Here is a 19,463-nt window from a genome sequence, read left to right on the forward strand (position 1 = left end):
GAACCCACCTACCTACGTGAGTGCACGCAGTGTGATATACCACTCCGTGCATACCCGATATGGACAAAACAGGTAGAGGAAGAGGTAGTGCCAGAGCCAGAGGAAGGCCACCCGGCAGGTCTGCGCGAGGTCGTGTAAATGTAATTTCGTGTGGACCTGGCCCACAGTACAGTGCTCGGAAGAAGGCACGTCCCATCACCTCCCAAGATTGTCAGGACGTGGTTGAGTATTTAGCGACACAGAACACCTCATCTTGCTCAGCCACCAGTGCTACTACTAGCACCACTTCCGCTGCATTTGACACTTCGCAAGAATTATTTAGTGTTGAAATCACTGATGCACAGCCATTGTTGTTACAGCCAGATGAATTTTCACCAGCTCATATATTTGAGTTACCCGGCAACACTATGGATGTAACGTGTAAGGAGGATGAAGGACCTACTGATGGTGCATGTTTGGATTTGTCTGAGGCAAGCGAAGCTGGGCAGGATGATTACGATGATGACGATGATAGGGATCCTCTGTATGTTCCCAATATAGGAGATGAAGAGGGGGACAGTTCAGAGGGGGAGTCAGAGAGTAGTAGGAGGAGAGAAGTTGCTGAAAGAAGCTGGGGCAGCTCTTCGTCAGAAACAGCTGGTGGCAGAGTCCGGCACCATGTATCGCCACCTATGTACAGCCAGCCAACTTGCCCTTCAGCATCAGCTGCTGAGGTCCCCATAGTGCCCACATCCCAGGGTGGCTCAGCGGTGTGCAAATTTTTTAATGTGTGTGCCTCAGATCGGAGCAAAGCCATCTGTTCGCTCTGCCAACAAAAATTGAGCCGTGGAAAGGCCAACACTCACGTAGGGACAAGTGCCTTACGAAGGCACCTGGAGAAAAGGCACAAACAGCAATGGGATGGCCACCTGAGCAAAAGCAGCAGCAGCACACAAAAGCAAAGCCACCCTCCTTCTCCTCTTCCTCCTCCATCAGGTGCATTATCTGCTTCTGCCGCTTTCTCCCTTCCACCTTCACAGGCACCCTCCTCCACTCCGCCTCTGCCCTTGAGCGGTTCCTGCTCCTCTGCCCACAGCAGCAGTCAGGTGTCCGTGAAGGAAATGTTTGAGCGGAAGAAGCCAATTTCGGCCAGTCACCCCCTTGCCCGGCGTCTGACAGCTGGCGTGGCGGAACTGTTAGCTCGGCAGCTGTTACCATACCGGCTGGTGGACTCTGAGGCCTTCCGTAAATTTGTGGCCATCGGAACACCGCAGTGGAAGATGCCAGGCCGCACTTATTTTTCGAGAAAGGCCATACCCCAACTGCACCGTGAAGTTGAGAGGCAAGTGGTGTCATCTCTTGCGAAGAGCGTTGGGTCAAGGGTACACCTGACCACGGATGCCTGGTCTGCCAAGCACGGTCAGGGCCGCTACATTACCTACACAGCCCATTGGGTGAACCTGGTGGTGAACGATGGCAAGCAGGGCGCAGCGGACCAAATTGTGACACCTCCACGGCTTGCAGGCAGGCCTCCTGCCACCTCCTCTCCTCCTGCTACATGCTCTTCGCTGTCCTCCTCCTCCTTGGCTGAGTGGCAGTTCTCCTCTCCAGCTACACAGCCCCAGCTCCGCAGGGCCTATGCTGCATGCCAGGTAAGACGGTGTCACGCCGTCTTAGACATGTCTTGTCTCAAAGCGGAGAGTCACACTGGAGCAGCTCTCCTGGCTGCTCTTAAGAAACAGGTGGATGAGTGGCTGACCCCGCACCACCTGGAGATAGGCAACGTGGTGTGCGAAAACGGCAGCAATCTGCTTGCCGCTTTGCATATGGGGAAGCTGACACACATACCCTGCATGGCACATGTCATGAATCTAGTGGTTCAAAGATTTGTGGCAAAGTACCCTGGCTTAGCGAATGTCCTGAAGCAGGCCAGGAAGTTCTGTGGGCATTTGAGGCGGTCTTACACAGCCATGGCACGCTTTGCGGAAATTCAGCGCAAAAACAACATGCCGGTGAGACACCTCATTTGCGATAGCCCGACTCGCTGGAACTCGACCCTGCTCATGTTCTCCCGCCTGCTAGAACAGAAGAAAGCCGTGACCCACTACCTCTACAACTTCAGTAGAATGAAACAGTCTGGGAAGATGGGGATGTTCTGGCCCGACAACTGGACACTGATGGAAAATGCATGCAGGCTCATGCGGCCGTTTGAGGAGGTGACCAACCTGGTGAGCCGCAGTGAGGGCACCATCAGCGACTTAATTCCCTACGCTTACTTCTTGGAGCGTGCTGTGCGTAGAGTGGCGGATGAAGCTGTGAATGAGCGTGACCAGGAACCGTTACGGCAGGAACAGGCATGGGACCAATTTTCATCAGACCCAGCTGTTTCCTCAACACCTGCGGCAGCACAGAGGGGGGAGGAGGAGGAGGAAGAAGAGAAGTCGTGTGCAGAAGACGAGTCAGACTCAGAGGATGATGAGCAAGGTGTTTCTTTGGGGGAGGAGGAGGAGGAGGAGGGGACAGCGGCAGGAGAACAACCTCAGCAGGCATCGCAAGGGGCTTGTGCTGCTCAACCTTCCCGTGGTATTGTTCGCGGCTGGGGGGAGGAGGTTGACTTACCTGACGTCACTGAGGAAGAGCAAGAGGAGATGGAGGGTACTGGATCCGACTTTGTGCAGATGTCGTCTTTTATGCTGTCCTGCCTGTTGAGGGACCCCCGTATAAAAAACCTCAAGGGGAATGACCTGTACTGGGTGGCCACACTACTAGACCCTCGGTACAGGCACAAAGTGGCGGACCTGTTACCAACTCACCGGAAGGCGGAAAGGATGCAGCACATGCAGAACCAGCTGTCAACTATGCTTCACAATGCCTTTAAGGGTAATGTGACGGCACAACGCCAGCAAGGTACCACTGCCACTAATCCTCCTCCCGTGTCCACGCAGTCAAAGACAGGCCGCTCCAGCGATCTCATGGTGATGTCGGACATGCGGACGTTCTTTAGTCCAACGCCTCGCCGTAGCCCTTCCGGATCCACCCTCCACCAACGCCTGGAACGGCAGGTAGCCGACTACCTGGCCTTAAGTGTGGATGTAGACACTGCTGTGAACAGCGATGAGGAACCCTTGAACTACTGGGTGCGCAGGCTTGACCTGTGGCCAGAGCTGTCCCAATTTGCCATCCAACTTCTCTCCTGCCCTGCCGCAAGCGTCCTGTCAGAAAGGACCTTCAGCGCAGCTGGAGGCATTGTCACAGAGAAGAGAAGTCGCCTAAGTCACAAAAGTGTTAAGTACCTCACCTTTATCAAAATGAATGAGGCATGGATCCCGGAGGGCTGCTGCCCGCCCCAAGACTAAGTCAGTCCCCGCACACACAGCATCTCTGCCTGCACGCCGTGTGACTGGCTGCCTGGCCTGCCCCAAGAAGACTAAGTCGCTCCCAGTCCCTCCACACAGCATGTCTGCCTGCAGGCCGCTTGACTACCTTCTCCGCCACCACCAACAGGGTTCGGGACTCCAGGCGGATTGCTGAATTTTTTAGGCCGCTGCTAGCAGCGGCCGCTGTAATAATTTTTCTGGTGCGTGTACATGACTGCCTAATTTTTCTGGCTGCACTGCGGGCAGCTGCAACAACAAAAGAAAAGGCATGTACATGCGCCCATTCCCCTTCGTGATCATTACCTTGCCGTGGTGAAGGGGCTTGCGTATCACAATGAAGCAATGACCGGCGCCTAGATGAGTGTCTCGGGGGGCACACAAAAGATAATAAGGTCGTTGCTTCATTGTGGTCAGACCAAATTTGATCAGCTGGACAGTCACTGTTCTGTCATTCAGCTACATCAGCCAGGCGACCATATGGGCTGTAAAGCCACCAAAACCTGCACTCTCGCCATGGTGCGCACCAGTCCAGCACGGCCGTCACTACACAAACAGCTGTTTGCGGTGCGTTACACGGTGAGTTTGGTGTGTCAGTGTGAAGCAGTACCTTAATTACACTACCTGATTGATGTATACACATGCAAGATGTTTGAAAGCACTTTAGGCCTGTCATTTAGCATTCAATGTGATTTCTGCCCTTAAAACGCTGCTTTGCGTCAAATCCAGATTTTTCCCCGGGACTTTTGGCATGTATCCCACTCCGCCATGCCCCCCTCCAGGTGTTAGACCCCTTGAAACATCTTTTCCATCACTTTTGTGGCCAGCATATTTTTTTTTTTTTTCAAAGTTCGCATCCCCATTGAAGTCTATTGCGGTTTGCGAACTTTAACGCGAACCGAACCTTCCGCGGAAGTTCGCGAACCAGGTTTGCGAACCTAAAATCGGAGGTTCGGCCCAACTCTATCCTTCACAAACTCTTTACAATCAAGAGCTAAAGATGGCCACCAGACACATCTGGAAAGCAAATCTTGTGTCCGAGCAGCCCCGGGGTGCCCTGCATTCTTATGTGCATGAAACAACTGCAAGATCTGCAGGCGAAAGGGAAGTGGTACAAATAGAACCCCCTCAGGTTTCCCCTCGGGAACATCTTGTTTATTGGGGCCTAAAGTGGTGGACCAATCTTCCCAAGTCTCAGTGGCCGCTAAGACCACCTTCTCTGGAAGAATGCTCTCAGGGGTCGGTGACTGAACTGTCTCAGGCTCAAAACATCTAGACATGGCATCGGCTTTAACATTTTTACTACCTGGCTAATAGATAATCACGAACCTGAATCTCGAGAAAAATAGGGACCAGCGAGCCTGTCGGGGACTAAGTCTCTTAGCCCCTTCTATGTATTCCAAATCCTTATGATCCGGATAGACCGTGATCATATGTTCTGCCCCCTCGAGCCAATGGCGCCATTCCTCAAATGCAAGTTTAATAGCCAGAAGCTCCCTGTTTCCAATATCGTAATTTCTCTCAGCGGGGGAGAACTTACGTGAGAAAAATGCACAGGGGTGCCACCTGCCTTGATAACCAGAGTGTTGTGACAGTACAGCCCCGACCCCAACCTCTGATGCATCCACCTCCACAATAAAGGGAAGAGTGATATCTACATGCCGCAAGATAGGAGCGGAACAAAACAGCTGCTTTAATGATGCAAAAGCAGAGTGTGCTTCTGCTGACCAGTTATAAGTATCCGCCCCTTTCTTGGTGAGCTTGGTGAGAGGTGCCACTACAGAAGAGAATCTTTTAATAAATCTTCTATAATAGTTGGCAAAGCCTATGAATCTCTGGAGTGCTTTCAACCCCATGAGTTATGGCCACTCCAGAACGGCAGAGACCTTTCCTGGATCCATGGAAAGACCAGAGGTAGAAATGATATACCCTAAAAATTGAACTTCAGACACCTCAAAAAGACATTTCTCTAACTTAGCATATAGGGAATGCTGCCTAAGTTTTTTCAAAACAAACTTTATATGTTCCCTATGTTTTGTCAGGTTAGGTGAGAAGATCAGTATATCATCCAAATATACCAGAACGAACTTCCCCAAGACTTCTCTGAACACCTCATTGATCAACTCCTGGAAAATGGCAGGGGCGTTACACAACCCGAAGGGCATGACAAGGTACTCATAGTGCCCGTCGGGCGTGTTAAACGCCGTCTTCCATTCATCACTAGAGATGTCGCGAACCTCCGATTTTCGGTTCACGAAATCCGTTCGCGAACCTTCACGGAAGGTTCGGGTCGCAGAAAAGTTTACGAACCGCAATAGACTTCAATGGGGATGCGAAGTTTGAAAAACAGAAAAAATTATGCTGGCCACAAAAGTGATGGAAAAGATGTTTCAAGGGGTCTATCACCTGGAGGGGGGCATGGCGGAGTGGGATACATGCGCAAAGTCCTGGGGAAAAATCTGGATGTGACGCAAAGCAGAGTTTTAAGGGCAGAAATCACATTGAATGCTAAATTGCAGGCCTAAAGTGCTTTAAAACATCTTGCATGTGTATACATCAATCAGGGAGTGTATTTAGAGTTCTGCTTCACAGTGACGCACCAAAATCACTGTGTAACGCACCGCAAACAGCTGTTTGCATAGTGATGGCCGTGCTGGACTGGTGTGCACCGTGGCGAGAGTGTAGGCAGTGGCGGTTTTCAAGCCCATATGGTGGCCGGGCTGTGGTAGCTCAATGATAGAACAACAGTGACTGTCCAGCTGATCAAATTTGGTCTGACCACAATGAAGCAACGACCTTATTATCTTTTGTGTCCCACCCCCACCCGAGACACTCAAATAGCCGGCGGTCATTGCGTCATTGTGATACGCAAGCCCCTTTACCGCGGCAAGGTAATGATCACGAAGGGGGATGGGCACATGTACATGCTTTTTGTTTTTTGTTGCAGCCGCCTGCAGTGCAGCCAGAAAAATTAGGCAGGCACGTACATGCACCAGAAAAATTAGTGTAGCGGCCGCTGCTAGCAGCCGCCTTAATAATTCAGGAATCCGTCTAGAGTCCTGGACCCTGTTGGTGGTGGCGGAGAAGGCAAGCGGCCTGCAGGCAGAGATGCTGTGTGTGGGAACTGACTTAGTCTTCGGTCATGCAGTAGCCCTCCGTGATCCATTCCTCATTCATTTTGATAAAGGTCAGGAACTGAACACTGTCGTTACTTAGGCGACTTCTCTTCTCAGTGACTATGCCTCCAGCTGCACTGAAGGTCCTTTCTGACAGGACACTTGCGGCAGGGCAAGAGAGAACTTGTATGGCAAATTGGGACAGCTCTGGCCACAGGTCAAGCCTGCGCAACCACTAGTCCAAGGGTTCATCATCGCTTTTCGCAGTGTCTACATCCACACCAAAGGCCAGGTAGTCGGCTACCTGCCGGTCCAGGCATTGGTGGAGGGTGGATCCGGAAGGACTATGGCGAGGAGTTGGACTAAAGAATGTCCGCATGTCCGACATCACCCTGAGATCGCTGGAGCGTCCTGTCCTTGCCTGCGTGGACTTGGGAGGAGGAGGGTTACTGCCAGTGGTACCTTGATTGCGTTGTGCAGCCACATCACCCTTCAACGCATTGTAAAGCATCATCGACAGCTTGTTCTGCAAGTGCTGCATCCTTTCCGCCTTCTGTTGAGTTGGTAACAGGTCCGCCACTTTGTGCCTGTACCGAGGGTCTAGTAGCGGGGCCACCCAGTACAGGTAATTCGCCTTGAGTTTTTTGATACGGGGGTCCCTCAACAGGCTGGACAACATGAAAGAGGCCATCTGCACAAAGCTGGATGCAGACGTACTCTCCATCTCCGCTTGCTCTTCCTCAGTGACGGGACGCAACTCCTCTTCCTCCCCCCAGCCACTAACAATACCACGGGAACGTGGAGCAGCAGAAGCCCCCTGTGACGGCTGCCGCGGTTGTTCTTCTTCCGCCGCCTCTTCCTCCTCCACAGAAACACCTTCCTCATCACCATCATCAGAGTCTGACTGCTCTCCTTCCCCACACGACTCCTCTTCTTCCTCCTCCTCCTCCCCCCTCTGTGCTGCCGCAGGTGTTGTGGAAACATCGGGTTCGGATGTAAATCACTCCCACGACTCCTGCTGCCGTAACTGTTCTCGTTCACGCTCCTCCACAGCTAAATCCACCACTCTACGCACGGCACGCTCCAGGAAGTAGGCGTAGGGGATCAAGTCGCTGATGGTGCCCTCAGCGCGACTCACCAGTTTGGTCATCTCCTCAAAGGGCTCCATGACCCTGCATGCATTTCACATCAGTGTCCAGTTGTTGGGCCACAACATCCCCATCCTCCCAGATTGTGTCCTTGTACTGTAATGATACAGGTACTGGGTGACGGCTTTCTCCTGGTCTAGCAGGCGAGAGAACATCAGCAGGGTGGAATTCCAGTGAGTCGGGCTATCGCAAATCAGGCGTCTCACCGGCAAGTTGTTTCTACGCTGCATGTCCGCAAAGCGTGCCATGGCCATGTAAGAGCGCCTGAAATGCCCACAAAACTTCCTGGCCTGCTTCAGGATGTCCTCTAAGCCTGGGTACTTGGACACAAATCTTTGCACGACCAGATTCAGCACATGTGCCATGGAGGGTACGTGTGTCAGCTTTCCCAAATTCAACACAGAAATGAGATTGCTGCCGTTGTCACACACCACGTTGCCGATCTCAAGCTTGTGCGGGGTCAGCCATTGCTCCACCTGTTTGTTAAGAGCAGCCAGGAGAGCTGCTCCAGTGTGACTCTCCGCTTTCAGGCAATACATGTCTAACACTGCGTGACACCGTCGTACCTGGCATGCAGCATAGGCCCTGGGGTGCGGGGGCTGTGTAGCTGGAGAGGAGATCGCGGCACCATCCAAGGAGGAGGAGGAGGATGACGACAGTGAAGAGGTGGTAGCAGGCAGAGAGGAGGTGGCTGGAGGCCTGCCTGCAAGCCGTGGAGGTGTGACAAGTCGGTCCGCTGTGCAGCCACGTACTCCCTGCTTGCTGCCATCGGTCACCAGGTTGACCCAATGGGATGTGTACGTAATGTAGCGGCCCTGCCCGTGCTTGGCAGACCAAGCATCCGTGGTCAGGTGGACCCTTGACCCAACGCTCTTCGCAATAGATGACACCACTTGCCTCTCAACTGCACGGTACAGTTTGGGTATGGCCTTTTGTGAAAAATAATTGCGGCCTGGTATCTTCCACTGCGGTGTACCAATGGCCACAAACTTACGGAAAGCCTCCGACTCCACCAGCTTGTATCGTAATAGCTGGCAAGCTAATAGCTCCGCCACGCCAGCTGTCAGACGCCGGGCAAGAGGGTGACTGGCAGACATTTGCTTCTTACGCTCAAATACGTCCTTCATGGACAGCTGGGTACTGCTGTGGGCAGAGGAGAAGGAACCACTCAAGGGAAGAGGCAGTGTGGAGGAGGGTGGCTGTGAAGGTGCAAGGGAGAAAGCGGATGAAGATGATGCACCTGAAGGAGGAAGAGGAGAAGGAGGGTGGCTTGTCTTTTGGGTGCTGCTTTTCCTCAGGTGTTCTTGCCATAGCTGTTTGTGCCTTTTCTCCAGGTGCCTTCATAAGGCACTTGTCCCTACGTGAGAGTTGGCCTTTCCACGAATCAATTTTTGCTGGCAGAGACAACAGATGGCTTTACTCCGATCTGAGACACACATGTTAAAAAATTTCCAAACACGTGAGTTTTAACTACTATGCCCGCTCTCCCCACAGCTGCAGAGGGTGCGGGGCCTCTTCAGGCGCGGGGCCTGGGGCGATTGCCCCACTTGCCACCCCCAAAGGCCGGCTCTGATAGCAACGCTTTAAAGGCTGGTCCTTTACTGAGTTAGCAATCATGAAAAAGGCAAGAACCGCTCAGGTTTTTGACACGGCCCTGGACCAAAGTACAGTGTCAATGTAACGAAAAATCCGCAATGCCGGATGGATTGCGGAAATATGGTCGCATCCAATCCGGCAAGCGGACTTTCCAATGCGGGATGCGGAAATTCATCCGCATCCGCTGCGCAAACCCGTCCGAGCACTCTGCTCCAAACTCACCAGCATGCTGCTCACCAGGGCTCTGCCATCTTGCCTCTAGGGGCCGGGCGCGCACGACAGACACGCCTTTATACTCTTAAAAAGCGTGTCAGCTGACCTGGAGATCAGCTGACATTTTAGCCTGCTCTGATTGGTTGCTGCCTGGGGTGGAGACTTCTCTCCCAGGCAAGTATATAAGGTATTGCTTTTCAGTCACACTTGGTCTGTGTTTGCGATACCCTGTGTCAGCACTCAGACCTAGTCAGCCTTGTCTCTGATATTGTGTTATATATTGGTTTATCGCCAATATATACACATATTATACTGTTTGATTTATCGTGTATGATTCTGTGCCTGTCTTGACTACTCTTCTGCTTCCTGATTCTGTACTTCGCCAGCCCGTACCGTTATCGACTATTGGCTTGGTTTCCGACTATTCTCTTGTCTCACGTTTCTGAACTGCTGCCGCCTGATCTGTTGCCGAACCTCATTTTGTCTGACCTTTCTCTCTTCAGTGGAACGTCTCCCACTGTAGGGTTCTATCAGAGGCTTGCCTCTTTGAGACGACCGCCACTAGCAAACCCTTGCTGCTAGAGGCCGAGACTCCTCCACTCCGTCCTTTGGAGGATCTCACACACAGGGTTCCCATTCAGAGGTAACCACACCTCTGAGGAATTACGGTGTGGTGGATATTTCCACAGACTTGAATTTACACTGTATATTATTATTGTTGTCTGCTGTTCCAGCTTGCTGGAGGTTGTATCTCTGTGCCCTATAGAGATACTCTATTGTACCAAGCACCCTCTTGCATACGATTGTATCATGTCACGCTATACTTGCATTATTGGCGATTCTGCAGATCACCATATAATCTGGTATAGCATCTGTATTATTGGTGATACTGCAGATCACCAATAATCAGTATAGCGGTGCTTGCTGACACCAATCGTTACATAAACACAGACCAGAAAGAAGTAAGATGGAGGAGGTGGTTAATCAGCTTCAGACCGTAAGGGCAGAGTTAGAACAGCTGAAGCTTACTGTGGCTACTCAGCATGCTCAGATTACTCAGCTGACAGAGACTGTCCGGAGGCTGCAACCACCACTTAACGTTCTACCTCCCCCGGCTCCTAGTGAGCCTAAAATGAATATTCTTGAGAGATTTTCAGGCGCTAGGGCAGATTTCCAGAACTTCCGCCACAGAGTGTTATCTTACTTTCAGATGAGACCTGTGTCCTCGGGAACCGAGGCTCAGAAGGTTACTCTCATCAAGACTCTCTTACATGCAGACTCCCAGACTTGGGCTTATGGCTTACCTGATGAGCATCCTGCCCTTTCTTCTGTCCAGGAGTTTTTTAAAGCCATGGCGGTCATTTACGATGATCCGGATAGTGCCGCCACGGCTGAACATAAACTCAAAAGCCTTAGACAGGGACGCAGTACAGCAGAGGAGTATGCGTCAGAGTTCAGGAAGTGGGCAGTCTCCTCTAGATGGAAGCGGTATGCACTCCTGGATAGATACCTAGATGGGTTATCAGAGGCAGTCACTGACGTGATGGTTAGTCACCCAGAACCCAAAGACCTAGATGAGGCTATATCACTATCTATTAAAATAGATAGACGTTTGAGGTACAATAAGAAGGGCAGATACCCTATGTACTCCAGGGCTTCAGGTGCTTGTAGCTCGGCAGCAGTGGAGACTGAGGAGCCTATGCAGCTAGGCCACGGACGCCTTACGGAGGCTGAGAGGTCAAGAAGATGCAAAGAGGGTCTCTGCATGTACTGCGGAGAGAAGGGCCACATTGCACAAAACTGTGGTAGGAAGTCGGGAAACTCCTTAGCTTAGGTGTGGTTGGGGGTACCACCCTAAGCGGAGTAGTTTCAACCCCTAAACAAGAAAAAATATTATTGCCCTGCTCCCTAAACTGGGAAGGGCAGAACTTTCCTACCACAGCATTTGTGGATTCTGGGTCGACTGCTAATTTTTTAGATTTAAGTTTTGCTTTAAGTTTAAATATCCCTGTACTTCCGGTAGAAAAACATTTTTATGTTACAGCAATCGATGACACTCCTTTGCAGGGAAAGTCCCCACTGTGCCAGACTCCTCCTCTCTCGCTGCAAGTAGGAGCCCTGCATAAGGAGATTATTCAGTTTTTTATTTTAAAGATGTCTACCTCTACAGTGATATTAGGGTTACCTTGGTTACGATTACATTCTCCTCAGTTTGATTGGGGGAATGGACAGTTGATTACTTGGTCACCTTATTGCTCACAGCAGTGTTTACAGAAAATAGTCTTGTGTTCTACTAAGGTTCAAGTGGAAGGAGTACCTCCACAATATCAGGAATATTCCGATGTCTTTTGTCCCAAGGCAGCAGATCAATTACCCCCCCATAGACCTTTTGACTGTCCTATTGATTTGAAGCCAGAAACCATGCCTCCCAGGGGTCACCTATACAACCTCTCATCCCCAGAAAAATTAGCCATGGATGAGTACATCCAGGAAAATTTACAGAAAGGATTCTTCCGCCCTTCGAGATCTCCTGCAGGGGCGGGATTCTTTTTCGTTCAGAAAAAGGATGGAGGTTTGCGCCCCTGTATAGACTACAGGGGTCTACATAAAATCACGATTAAAAATCTTTATCCATTACCATTAATCGATTATTTATTTACACAGGTTTCCGAGGCTTCTGTCTTCACGAAGTTAGATTTAAGAGGGGGCTACAATTTGATCCGTATCAGGGAGGAAGATGAATGGAAGACGGCATTCAACACTCCCAAGGGGCATTACGAATACTTGGTGATGCCCTTTGGGTTGTGTAACGCTCCTGCAGTTTTCCAGGAGTTTGTGAACGAAATCTTCAGGGAGGTACTGGGTCATTTTGTAATCGTATACTTGGATGACATCCTAATATTTTCTAAAAATCTCACTGAACATCGTCAACATGTTAAATATGTGCTGAAAAAACTTAGAGAGAATCAATTATTCGCTAAGTTAGAAAAATGCGTTTTTGAAGTAAAGGAGATTGCCTTTCTGGGGTACGTTATCTCCACTACAGGGTTGTCCATGGATCCCAAGAAGGTCTCTGCTGTAAGGGAATGGCCACAACCATCTGGGCTTAAAGCACTTCAGAGATTCTTGGGATTTGCAAACTACTACAGAAAGTTTATCAAGGGGTTCTCTTCTGTGGTATCTCCACTTACTAACTTGACTAAGAAAGGGGCTGATGCCTCTTATTGGTCCAAAGAAGCATGTGCAGCATTTTCCTCTCTAAAAGAAGCTTTTTGTTCTGCTCCCATATTACGTCATGTAGACGTTGCTTATCCTTTCATAGTGGAGGTGGATGCCTTGGAGGTTGGAGTGGGAGCAGTGTTGTCTCAACGTTCAGGACTTTAGGAAAAACTTCATCCCTGTGCTTTCTTTTCTAGAAAATTCTCCCCTGCCCAGAGAAATTATGATGTTGGGAACAGGGAATTGTTGGCCATTAAGCTTGCTTTTGAGGAATGGCGCCATTGGTTAAAGGGGGCTGAGCATGTAATAACTGTATACACAGATCATAAAAACCTACAGTTCATCGAAAAGGCTAAAAGACTCACCCCCAGACAGGCTAGATGGGCTCTCTTTTTCTCCCGTTTTAATTTTATAATCACGTTTACACCAGGGAGTAAGAACGTTAAAGCAGACGCCCTTTCTCATTGTTTTACACCTGAGACTGCTCTATCTCCTTCCCCAGAGAATATTCTGTCAAAAGAGATCATCCTGGCAGCCACTGAAATTGTTGAGGACCTTGTTAGCCTCTTCAGCCCTTTCCAGTTGGAAGTCCCAGAGGGGAAACCAGAAGGGGTTCTATATGTTCCTTGTCTCTTACGTCCCAAAGTATTGCAGTTGTTTCATGGACACAAGAATGCTGGACATCCTGGCATTACCAGAACCCAGGAATTATTGTGTAGATCTGTCTGGTGGCCATCGTTACAATCAGATTGCAGGGAATTTGTTAAAACCTGTACCATCTGCGCCAGGAGCAAACCCTCCCAATGAGCTTCAGTCGGAACTTTACAGTCTCTGCCCTTCCCTCAGGAGCCATGGACGCACATTTCCATGGACTTTGTAGGAGAACTTCCGGTTTTCAACGGGAAGACTGTCATATGGGTAGTCACTGATAGATTCAGTAAGATGGCCCACTTTGTGGCTTTGAGTGGTTTCCCTACTGCTCAAAAGTTGTCAGATCTTTTTATTCAAAACATCTTTAAATTACACGGTATTCCGGAAAATGTGGTCTCGGACAGAGGGGTTCAGTTTGTCTCCAGGTTCTGGCGGGCCTTGTGTAAGGGGATGGGTATGTCATTGTCCTTTTCATCAGGTTACCATACGCAGACCAACGGTCAGACGGAAAGGATCAATCAGTCCTTGGAACAGTTCCTGAGATGTTATGTGGCGGACGCCCAACATCAGTGGGCGGATTTTTTACCATTTGCAGAATTCGCACATAACAATCTCAGGAATGAGTCCTCTGGTTATGCGCCTTTTCAGATAGTCAATGGGAAGTTCCCCAAATTTTCTCCCTTGCCAGTGACGGCATCTCCTTTCCCTGTTCTGGAGGAGTGGCAGGAATCTTTTAAGAGGATTTGGGCTAAGGTCGGGGAAAATCTAAGAAAGGCTTTTTGCATACAGAAGAGGCAGGCAGATAAGAAAAGATCTCCGGAGTGGGAGTTTAAACCAGGGGACAAGGTTTGGGTGTCAACTCGGCATATAGCTCTGAGACAGCCGTCCGGGAAACTGGGGCCCAGGTATATTGGACCATATCCAATTTCAGAAAGGGTTAATCGCGTGTCTTACAGAGTCAGTTTACCACATTCCCTGAAGGTGGGAAGAACCTTTCATGTGTCACTCTTGAAGACGGCTGTCCAGGTGGATTCCCTCCCTCCTCACCCTGTCACGGTTGATGGTGAGCCCGAGTGGGAAGTTGAGGAGATTTTGGACTCCAGGCGAGTTCAGGGCTCAGTACAATACTTGGTGCATCGGAGAGTGTATGGTCCAGAGGAAAGAACCTGGGTCAAAACAGGCGATTTACATGCAGATAAGCTTAGGAGACGGTTTCATGAGCTTGATCCTGACAGGCCAGGTGGGACGTGTCCAGAGTCCACGCCTAGAAGGAGGGGTACTGTAACTAAAAATCCGCAATGCCGGATGGATTGCAGAAATATGGTCCAATCCGGCTGCTGTGCGTCAAATCCGGATTTTTCCTGGGGACTTTTGGCATGTATCCCACTCCACCATGCAAAAACTTAGGTGTTAGGCCCCGTTCACACTTGCGTTTCTTGACAAACGGACCGGATGCCCGGACCGGATCCGGACCGGAACCGCACGGCTCCTATCCGGATCCGATCCGCATCCGGTCCGTTTGCATGCGTATTCCATCCGGTATGAATACGGCTGTGATGCGGATTCCGGCTTTTTAAAGAGATAACACACTATATAAATTCCAGGGGTCTGGGAGGTCAGCAGAAGTGCTGGGGTCATTGTTGGAGAGAGCTTGACGTGTGCAGATCATCCTTGTCTACAGAGACTGCAGTTTGGACCATGGATCCAGTGGTTTTTTTACACCTTTTACCTGGGAATACTCTCCTTTTTGGTGTTCACCTACTACTATGTGGGAAGAAGGCGTGCTCCTCGCAGAAGATGGTGGGTGCATCCTCTACTAGCCAGGAGGCAGAGGAAGGGAGAGTTCCAGACCCTCTACCGGGACCTGAGACGACACCCAGAGAAGTTCTACAGCTATACCCGGTTGTCCATACCCCTGTAAGTATCCAGACCTAAACACACCATCCCTAAACACCCCACCCCTGTATACCAACCCACCCTCACCCCCACACCCCTGTATACCTAGCTAACCACACCAGCCCCACCCTCCACAAAACACACAAACCCCTAAACACACCTCCCACATCCTCCACCCAACACCTTGTCCCATAGCAAACTTTACCGCTTCTTCCTTTCCCTATCCTGTCAGGTTTGATACCCTCTTGGAGATGGTGAAGGATGACCTATGGAAGAAGGATACCACGTTCAGGAGAGCAGTCACAGCACAAGAACAACTACTGATCACACTGAGGTATGTCAAAACAAATTTTTTTTTATTCGAAAAAAAACTTTACAACATGGAAACATTCTTCCAACATGGAAGACAAAATATAAATAACATTTCTATGACACATTTGCACTCTTGTGACCCAGGTATAGTGTCTTTGGGGGACAACAGGCCCTAATGTGTAATTTAACCACTTGCACGTGGTCCTCTGAACCTTGGATGAAGGAGACAGGGCAGGAAAAGGCTTGCCTCTTCCAAGTCCAGGTCTCAATTTTCCATGGTTCCAAGGGTCACGTGCAAGGGTGAGGAACAACAACAAACGGCAGAGGTGCAGGACATAGCTTGTGCAGAGGTGCAGGGCATAGCTGCCCGAAAGGCACTCATGTGACCCAGGTATAGAGTCTTTGGGGGACACCAGGCCCTAAATTTGAGTACTTTAAAAACCTAACCACTTGCACACGGTCCTCTGAACCTTGGACGAAGGAGACAGGGCCGGAAAAGGCTTGCCTCTTCCCTGTCCAAGTCCCCTTCGTCCAAGGTTCCAAGGATCACTAGCAAGGGTGAGGAACAACTAGAGAGTGCGGAACAACAACAAACGGCAGAGGTGCAGGACATAGCTTGTGCAGAGGTGCAGGACATAGTTGCCCGGAAGGCACTCATGTGACCCAGGTATAGTGTCTTTGGGGGAGACCAGGCCCTAAATTTAAGTACTTTAAAAACCTAACCACTTGCACGCTGTCCTCTGAACCTTGGACGAAGGAGACAGGGCCGGAAAAGGCTTGTCTCTTCCCTGTCCAAGTCTCCTTCGTCCAAGGTTCCAAGGGTCACGTGCAAGGGTGAGGAACAACTAGAGGGTGATGAACAAGAACAACAAACGGCAGAGGTGCAGGACATAGCTTGTGCAGAGGTGCAGGGCATAGCTGCCCGAAAGGCACTCATGTGGCCCAGGTATAGTGTCTTTGGGGGAGACCAGGCCCTAAATTTAAGTACTTTCAAAACCTAACCACTTGCACGCGGTCCTCTGAACCTTGGACGAAGAAGACAGGGCCGGAAAAGGCTTGCCTCTTCCCTGTCCAAGTCTCCTTCGTCCAAGGTTCCAAGGGTCACGTGCAAGGGTGAGGAACAACTAGAGGGTGATGAACAAGAACAACAAACGGCAGAGGTGCAGGACATAGCTTGTGCAGAGGTGCAGGGCATAGCTGCCCGAAAGGCACTCATGTGACCCAGGTATAGTGTCTTTGGTGGACACCGGGCCCTAAATTTAAGTACTTTCAAAACCTAACCATTTGCACACTGTCCTCTGAACCTTGGACGAAGGAGACAGGGCAGGAAAAGGCTTGCCTCTTCCAAGTCCAGGTCTCCTTCGTCCATGGTTCCAAGGGTCACATGCAAGAGTGAGGAACAACAACAAACGGCAGAGGATCACCAGCAAGGGTGAGGAACAACTAGAGAGTGCGGAACAACAACAAACGGCAGAGGTGCAGGACATAGCTTGTGCAGAGGTGCAGGGCATAGCTGCCCGAAAGGCACTCATGTGACCCAGGTATAGTGTCTTTGGGGGACACCAGGCCCTAAATTTAAGTACTTTAAAAACCTAACCACTTGCACGCGGTCCTCTGAACCTTGGATGAAGGAGACAGGGCCGGAAAAGGCTTGCCTCTTCCCTGTCCAAGTCCCCTTCGTCCAAGGTTCCAAGGATCACTAGCAAGGGTGAGGAACAACTAGAGAGTGCGGAACAACAACAAGCGGCAGAGGTGCAGGACATAGCTTGTGCAGAGGTGCAGGACATAGCTGCCCGAAAGGCACTCATGTGACCCAGGTATAGTGTCTTTGGGGGAGACCAGGCCCTAAATTTAAGTACTTTAAAAACCTAACCACTTGCACGCTGTCCTCTGAACCTTGGACGAAGGAGACAGGGCCGGAAAAGGCTTGTCTCTTCCCTGTCCAAGTCTCCTTCGTCCAAGGTTCCAAGGGTCACGTGCAAGGGTGAGGAACAACTAGAGGGTGATGAACAAGAACAACAAATGGCAGAGGTGCAGGACATAGCTTGTGCAGAGGTGCAGGGCATAGCTGCCCGAAAGGCACTCATGTGACCCAGGTATAGTGTCTTTGGGGGAGACCAGGCCCTAAATTTAAGTACTTTCAAAACCTAACCACTTGCACGCGGTCCTCTGAACCTTGGACGAAGAAGACAGGGCCGGAAAAGGCTTGCCTCTTCCCTGTCCAAGTCTCCTTCATCCAAGGTTCCAAGGGTCACGTGCAAGGGTGAGGGACAACTAGAGGGTGATGAACAAGAACAATAAACGGCAGAGGTGCAGTGTCCTGTTCCCCTTATTGTGAAGAATAATTCGACAGGTAGTTTACTCGCCCTTCAATCATCACACTGTGTAAGTTCCAGTAACTTGTTTAATGTAAATGATCAAAAGAAGGTAAAACTGTAAATGCAAACAAAAGCATAATATCAGACCATGCATGCAATGCAAAGGTGTGGATTCATACAATACAGCATCTATCAAACATCATATGCATGAGAATACACTGTACAACATAGAATGCTGCTGCAGATGAGGAAACTATCACATCATGAACTATAGATCAGAACATGTATAACAGCATGATGAATGGATCTGAGTGCAGTAGAAATACACAGATCTCAGAGCATGTGACAGGCATCTCCCAACATACATGAGCTATGGCCTAGCTATAAAGCTCTAACAAATGCATGTATACAACAAATATCCATTCTACATTGCAGATATAGCTAAAAGATGAGGTTTGACATACCAACGATGCTTGGATTGGCGTGGATGAAGGATAGATGGATGTGGATTGCAACAGCACAGTGGGAATCTGGCTGGGCCTTACAACAAACTGCTTCCTGTTCACAGAGCATCTACTTCCTCCCTGTCACATGACTTCTGGATAATACAGCAAGGAACAAATGCTATTTTGAAAGTGTCCACTAGAGGGAGTAGAGTTCAATTATACTGATTAATAGAATCTGGCTGTAGACAGACAGCACACTCCCCGCCTGGTATCTATAAGATACCACACTTTAACAAACCACTGAAAGTTATTCTGCAGGAGATAAGAGCAAGACAAGTTCTGTTACTGGTCTAATAAACAAACCTGAACTGCCTTCTGTATTTACTTTCACCTCTACCTTACGGACCCTACCATCATCATGGGGGAAGGTCTTAGTCACTCGACCCATAGGCCACTTAATCTGCTTGGTTTGGTGATTTTTCAGAAGCACAATGTCACCCTGCTGAACATTTGGCCTGTCTGACTGCCACTTCTTTCGTACCTGAAGAGTAGACAGATACTGTTTGTACCATCTGTGCCAAAAGTCTTTAGCCAGGCTCTGAACCTGTCTCCACTGTCGTTTGTAGAGGTCTTTGCTGTCAAATGTTTCAGAGAGCGCTGGATAAGATACAATCTTTTGAGTTATTAGGGTTGCTGGAGTAAGGACTTGGGGATCCTCAGGATCTGTTGAGACTGGTATCAACGGTCTCGAGTTCACAATAGCAGTCACTTCTGCCATCAAAGTGACTAGGACTTCATGAGTAAGCCTTGAAGGTTGTTGCAAAAACATGGAATCTAGAATCCTCCTGGTGATTCCGATCATCCTTTCCCACACTCCTCCCATGTGGGAAGCATGAGGGGGGTTGAAAATCCAAACCACTTCTTGCTTTGAAAGAAAACTCTCTACTTTGTCATCGAGGTTAGAGGAGATTTTGAGTTCATGGCAAGCACCTACGAAGTTTGTTCCTCTGTCTGATCTGATGGTTTTGACTGGGCCACGTATAGCAAAGAACCTTCTCAAGGCATTTATGAAACTTGAGGCATCCATGGATTCTAAGATCTCTATGTGGATGGCACGGATGTTGAGACAGGTGAAAAGAACTGCCCACCTTTTGCTGTTGGCTTTACCTCCACGGGTGTGCCTGGAGCAAATTGA

Source organism: Hyperolius riggenbachi, chromosome 1, assembly GCF_040937935.1.
Source record: "Hyperolius riggenbachi isolate aHypRig1 chromosome 1, aHypRig1.pri, whole genome shotgun sequence".
Classification (NCBI taxonomy): Eukaryota; Metazoa; Chordata; class Amphibia; order Anura; family Hyperoliidae; genus Hyperolius; species Hyperolius riggenbachi.